Source organism: Malaya genurostris, chromosome 1 (genome assembly GCF_030247185.1).
Source record: "Malaya genurostris strain Urasoe2022 chromosome 1, Malgen_1.1, whole genome shotgun sequence".
NCBI classification, from domain to species: Eukaryota; Metazoa; Arthropoda; class Insecta; order Diptera; family Culicidae; genus Malaya; species Malaya genurostris.
The window spans coordinates 9,082,129-9,088,682 of NC_080570.1; the positions used below are offsets into that span (position 1 = coordinate 9,082,129).

The 6,554-nt window shown below is 35.6% G+C and overlaps 1 pseudogene; it reads right to left on the reverse strand.

Moving 5' to 3' along the window:
• Window positions 1-604: 604 nt before the first annotated feature.
• Window positions 605-2,206, reverse strand: LOC131429455 (putative nuclease HARBI1; annotated as a pseudogene).
• Window positions 2,207-6,554: the final 4,348 nt, after the last annotated feature.

Genomic DNA, 6,554 nt, shown 5'->3' on the forward strand with positions numbered 1-6,554 from the left:
ATGTGGGAGAATATTGCGCAAACTATGTCATCTACATTCAACCTCATTTTTACGTCTGCTCAAGTCGAAAACCGTTATAAAACTGTTTTGAAACAAACCAAAAAGGCAAAACTGAGCAATACCATTTCGGGAAATGTATTATCTCAGACAGGGTATGAGCAAGAGATGGCAAAAATTGCTGCTATCGATGATTCCGTAGACCCTTTCTGGTTAACGCAAAATGAAATGCATCATGCTAACCTTCCAAACGAATGCCGAAAACATAAATCCGAGTCTTTAAAACGAATGCCGAAAACAAAAGCTCCCAAGCAAACTTGGGTAGAAGTATTTAAAGAGCTTTGCGCAAAACGAGAATTACGGCGGGAGGAACGCGAAAAAGAGAAGAGAGATAGAGAAGATCAATGTCAGAAAAGACATGCAGAAAAAATGGAAATCTTGCGAGAATTGGTAAAAGCTGTTCAGAACAACTCTAACGCATGATGAGTGTTTCTTAATATTTGAACGACGTGAATGAATTCAAAGCTTTGTCGTAAACGAATCATGATTATTATATAGAGTATAAAAAAAAACAATGCATCTTAATAAAACAGAAAGAGTATGCTCTAGAATAACGATTTATTAATTTAAATTCATGTTATTATGTTCACAATTTCGCTTCTCTTCGCCTCTCCCAACAATTTCAACGCAGTTGATCTTTGGGAGTTTTCGTCATCGTATTGGCGTACTACTGGGAGGTTCTCATTCATATCTATGGCTATCCGTTCCGGTAATGAATCGTCCATATCGATGCATATATTATGCAGTACACAGCATGCCAGCACAAACTTGCTTGCTCGTTCAGTATCAAAAAAGTCAAGTCTGATTAGCTGTCTAAATCGTTGCTTAGCAAGCCAAATGCATTCTCTATTTTGACTCGTGTTTGGCTATGCTTGATATTGTATCTTCTACGCCTTGGAGACAAGGTTCCGTAATCTTTGTAGGGTGTGAGCAGATATTCTCGTAAAGGGTATGCTGCGTCCCCCAGAAGATGAAACTTGCCTTCACACAGTACTGGTAATTCTTTACTAATGGGTGATATAGAGAATATTCTGGCATCGTGAACTTTGCTTGGTGCTCCTATGCAAACATCCATGAAGCGTTTGTTTGAATCGCAAATGCCTTGAAGCGTTATAGATAATAAATCATGGCGGTTTACGTATGTAGACCTAATCTTGTTAGCTGGTTGTCGAATATAGATGTAACATCCATCAATACAACCCAACACGTTTATAAATCCAGATATCTGGAAAGAAATGTTTAGTTTTATCAAACGGAAGATTATTTTTAGATCAAACGAAGTTATGGATACTGCATTTCGTTGATTGTAGGTCAAATTGTCCATAAAATTATGTGTTTACGCTGTTAATGATACGACTTTTGGTACAATACCTGTTGAAAGCTTCTGGCGAGTTTTTCTTTCTCTTGACGTGTTTCAGGAAAATGTATGAGATTTTTGGCTACATCAACGAAAAAATCAAGAATCAAATTTAAATGTTTATAAAAACTCGACTCCGATTGTCCGAACAGGTTACAAACTTCGCGGTATGAATCCTTATTTGCAGAAAACCTAATTTTGGGAATGATTTCTAGTTATTGTTTGATATATGCATTTATTTTTTTTAAACTTACCACAAAAAGGAAAACATTTGTATTTTAGCAGGAATTTCTTTTATTCCGCCCATAGATTTTGTCTTGAAAAAAGTGGAATTTTCATATTTTTCAACAATCATATTGACTGTAGATTTGCTTATACGAAAGTTTTGACAAAACTATAAGAAGAAAGAGCTAACATATATTTTCAATAAAAACTGTTTTATAGTAAGTTTGCTAATAGTAGAATGCTTTATTATTAAATAGAGAAATCCTGCCAATTCAAATTCTACTATTTTTGCATATGACTAGGCTGGTACTTACAGCTTCTTCACAATATTTTTCAACGACTTCCTCGTAAAAATTCGACAGCCGAATTTTCTTCCGTCCTAAATCGGTTTTTGCATAAACGAGACATAATTCCTCAAATTCGTCTGAAGACTCCTCCGAGCTACTGGAGTTACTCTCAGAACTTGACAATAAAGTTGTAATCACGTTTGTTATCATGTCGCTCCTTTTTCTATTCATTTTAAAATTGATTAAGAAACACAGAACTAACTTTTAAAGAATGGAGAGGTTGGAATAGTCTTTCAACGTTTTGCGAAAAAAAACAGAAACAGTTTTGACAGTTCACCAATACCAACGAAACAGAAGATGGACGCAACGCTGCCAGAAAAAGTGTTTGCTTGAGAAAACTAACCCGGTTTCGAAACTGAGTTTTCAAGCGAAAACGACATTAGACAACATCCGTCGCCTGACATCTCGGAAGCGGTGCGATGTCGTCACTGCTGCTGCGAAACCCGGGCAGCGGAAAGTGAAAACTTCGTTCGTGCCTGGATGGATCGGGGGATGGAGGGCTTTCTTCGCACGCAATCTTCTGTCAATATTTGTTCGTTTGTGTATTAACATACGATGAATGAGCAGTTCTCAAGGAAATGTAATTAATTTGTAACGATGTAATAACAGCCTTTTGCGGATATTAAAGGAATATTGACAACTCACGGGAGCGGAGCGAGGGGAGGGTTGGTCTTGAAAAGTGCTCGTGTTGGATATTGAATAGACTTCTTCAGCGAAATAATAAATGAAAGTTTTCATTCATATTGAAATTTAACTTCTGAAACGTGCGAAAATACTTGGTGTGACTAATATTTCTTTGAGAACTTTTTGACGTAGGACTACATTTTTCATTACCATACTGATTTTGGTGAATTTACAAAAGTTTCATATTTCGATTTTTATATGTTTTTGTCTCTTTTTTTTTATTGATTTACTTTTACCGTTTACTCTACACCAGAAGTAATTTTATCGATGTTCTGCTCATCTTTTATATTTAAAGAGAAAATGTCATCATCATAGAACTCGTTCCTTCTTGAGACCAATAATTCGATCTAAAAAAAAGAGTACCAGAGTTGGGAAAATCATGATCAGAAAAAGTTCATTTCATTATCGTTCGTGAAAAAAATCAATTCGAAATTTTCTAAAAACTCGCTGAATGAAAAAATCATTTCCAAGATTTTCATTCAGAAAACAAACATCCACAAAAAAAACTCTGAATCTCTGAAGTTCACAAGTGATTTTTTGTGTGAACGAAACTTGATGACGAATTTTCACTCACAGAAATGTCGCTGAAGAGATAATCGAAAGAGAGAAGAGTCTCCGATGATATTTCTATGCAAAAGTTTCACTACTCATATTTTCATCAATAAAAAATCTACTGAAAAAATTCGCAATTGAATCACAACTGGAAAATGACAACTGCAATATTTTCGATGCACGCAGGGTGATCAATATGAAGAACAGTATTTTTTTCCACATTCAAAATAATTACGATAGCGACGAAAGAAAGGCTGATTTAATTTAATTCCAGCTGGCTTAATAAAACGAGCACTGATACTAGATTAAATCCAAAAAAACGCTATTTAGCATGAATTTGATTTATAGAAACAACAGGAGCACAGCATTTCCTATGTTTCGAACACACAGCAGGCGCAGCGTTTTTTTTTTATTTAAAAGGTATTTCTATTCAGGCCTATTTACGTACAAGCTTTACGTGGCCGAATTAGCCGATTTTTTTAAATAATTTGTTTTTTGAAGTGGATCTCGTTGTCACTCTTTTTCTAGGAGGAGAGGAGCTTCCATTTCCCTCCTGCGAGGGTTGAGGGGCACTTTGTTCGTGACTCGTCACGTCATCCATTGCCGCATCGGTGGTTTTGTTGTTGATTTCCATCTTCTTTTCGTTTTCTTTGATGTTCGCAGTCTTGAGCTCGTTGCTAGTTACTGTAGATGCGCCGTTTTGGACATTGGTTGCAGTTGCTGGTTGGTTTGATGGCGAAACAGGAGTACTGCGCTCACTAGTTTCCATTGTTGAACGGTGGACCTTGTCTTTGGATGAAGATGTCCTTTTCGCAGTTTCGGTGCAAGGTTTACCGTAGTGTGCAGGTTGTTCACAAAACTGCCATGTAACTGGCATTCATAGGCATAGGCATGTAACTGGCATTCATAGGTAATCAGCGTTTTACACGGATGTGTCCCACCTTGACCACGCAGCGTTTGAATGGCGCTTTTGAATTGGCGTAATGATAACCAGTGCTCCTATTTTTATATCGTTTATTTTGATCCGGGTTTAACCGTTTGCCGGGGTGCTCATGTTACTTCTACGTATGATAATCAAGCTTAATATGATAGTATTTTCTAATCAGCTGCAAAATATGCTTGGTGATTGCTTTTTAAATAATGTTTTTGTTATCATTATAACTATTATTAATTACAGCACTTGCTGCTTTTATTGATATTACTCCATTACAATGGTATTGCTGAACAAACGTATGCCATACACCATTCGAATCAGTTCGTCGAGATCACAAAATTTCTGCTTGTGTGTGCAAAAAATATACACTTAAATTTTCCTGAGATAGCTGAACCTATTCTTATAATCGTAGATTTCCCATTGAATTTTATCCGGATCCGACTTCCATTTCCAGATTGACTGAATATATGCAAAAAATTCCAAAAAATACACTCAATTTTCTCAGAGCTGGATGAACTGATTCTAACAAACTCAGATTCCAATGGAAGGACTTACAATCCCATAGAACGCTATTGAATTTTATCGGCATCTAAATTCCGGTTCCGGAATTACATGTGATGAGTAAAAAATCAATTTTATGAGTACACTCTGTATGAGTCTTTTTTACGGGGTTTTTATGTGTTCTTTTCACGCGGCTTTTTTGTGCGGATTGCTGAAATTGAGCGATTTTAGTGATTTGTCATGTCAGAGTCGAGAGTCATGTCTTTTTCATGTCAACTCCCTGAACTGAGATTAAAAAAATTTTTTTTATTGCATCTGATCTCGACGTTTCATGTATTTCTAAGACATTCGGCAACAACAAAATTTTTCGATTTCGGAAATCTTAAAAGTTTTCAAGTCCCAAAGACGACTTCTTTCAAAAAAAATTTTTTTCGTATTACACCAGATCTGGACGTTTCATGCATTTGCGGTACGTATCCTCCGCGTTAAAAGAGACCTCATTGTATTTTTATTTATATATACATCAACTCCACGAGACAAAGGTATACGATCTCTCAAAAATTCGAAATATTTGGTACAATCGTTCTCAATTTAAAACTATTAAAGCCGTATTATTTAGAAAAAAAATCGTGAGCAGGATAAAGTAGGAGTTTTGTGGTTGACACCATTAAAGCTTTCAGCAGTTTTCATGGTTCAAAATGGAGAGCCCCATACATTTTTTTCCCTCAAAATTTTGCCTTTTTACATTAAAAAATTAGCATAGGGATAATTATTCTTTTTCCGAGTTGAAATTTTTTGAATATTTCAAGTCATGCATTTATTGACCAAATTTCAATTTTAAATTTTCTAAAGATCATAACTCAAAAACGTTTAATTTCACTTCGCTAGTTTTTTTGGTATGTTATGTGAAAAAGTCAGAATTTTCAAAAAAGCGCCATCTTTTCACAAATCATGAAAACAATCCAACGATTTCAGTCTTGTTAAGACGTAGAGCCAGTTTTAAATTTAACTGGTATCTTACGAAGAAAACAGATTTGAGAAATGACATACGAATACAACTATGAAATGAAAACAGCGAAAAGGCTACGGGAAAAGACGGGACTCGAACCCGTACCTAGCTCTTATCCGGGGGAAACCGTTTAGCCAATTAAACTACCATGGACTGACTGAAAATTTTCATAAAATTATAATCCTAAACCGAAAAAAAATCGCTTCGTATTTTTTCGAATATATTTTCTATCTACTAATCATGAAAACCGTTAAAAAGTGAAGCAAAGCAAAGTCTTGGCAATACATTCTTTTAATGGAATTTGGCCTTTCTGTTTCAACAGACTTTGCAGTCGATTCAGAATGTACAGAACCATTGCATGGCTGGTGCTACGATTCTACTGACACTACGAATCCTTCCAGGTCGGGGCTCGAACTAACGACAACTGGTTTGTAAGACCAGTGCCCTATGCATTGATCCGCCAACCCACAAACAAATTGTTTACACTGAGACCTTTTTTACGCTGAGGATACGTACCACGTAAAAAAACTTGTAACTCCGGAAATCCGGGTAACTTCGGAAAATCCGCTTAAAAACCACAAAACTAGAGGATTTTTTTTATGCCAAATATCTTAGAAATGCACTTTGGGCTCGATTTTAGGACCAGGAAAAATTTTAAGATTTCCGAAATTGATTTTTTTTTCGTCAAATGTCTTCAAAATACATGAAACGTCTAGATCTGGTGTAATCTAAAAAAAATTGTTGGAAAAAAATCAACTTTAGGCTTACATAAATTTTGAGATTCACGAAATCGAAAAAAAAATTTATGCCAGGAAAATTTATATGAAAAATAACGAAAATTTTCGATGTCAGAGAGTTGACTTTTAATAATTCGTGATAACACCAGAT